Genomic DNA, 642 nt, shown 5'->3' with positions numbered 1-642 from the left:
AGGAAGCAAATGTTTACAAGTTTATCCTTCGCTTCCTCGATGTGAACTTCACCTACATCCCTGTAATTTTTTACCCTCTACCCATTCTTCTGATGTATTTACTGATTCTTATATTTTATTATCACTAATTATATTTTTAGAAGAAGTTTCTTAATGTATATGCAAAAAAACTATTTTTTAGTGCAATTCTATGAGATTTAACTTGTATATAGACTTTTATAGCCACTACTGCTGGCAGAATACATAGCTGTTCCATTACCCAAATAACCCATCTCAGGCTATTCCTTTGTAAGCAATGTAGGCATTAACTTTTTAAATTATTTTTATTTTACTTTATTTTATACATTTAATCACTATACACCACAACAGCTTATAAAGTGAATTTACCCAACATGAATACACTTCAAACTAGTCCAGTTGAAGATACTATAAACATTATAATCAACAGATAATCATCCATTCTGTGTCCCGTGACTTGTCTATTTTTCTCCTTGATTCCTTCTTCACCCTCTCACCCTCCTCTCATCCTCTTCCCATACTGTCTCCAGAATCTATAACTATTTTCCATGTTTTTATATCCTCTAATATTCCTGTTTCTGTCATAGAGTGCAGACAGCATGTATTAAGTGGGAGATATACAAT

The sequence above is a fragment of the Tupaia chinensis genome, unplaced genomic scaffold (genome assembly GCF_000334495.1).
Source record: "Tupaia chinensis unplaced genomic scaffold, TupChi_1.0 Scaffold144883_1, whole genome shotgun sequence".
Classification (NCBI taxonomy): Eukaryota; Metazoa; Chordata; class Mammalia; order Scandentia; family Tupaiidae; genus Tupaia; species Tupaia belangeri.
The sequence above is the reverse complement of the archived record's forward strand: the minus strand, read 5'-3'. Positions refer to the sequence as shown.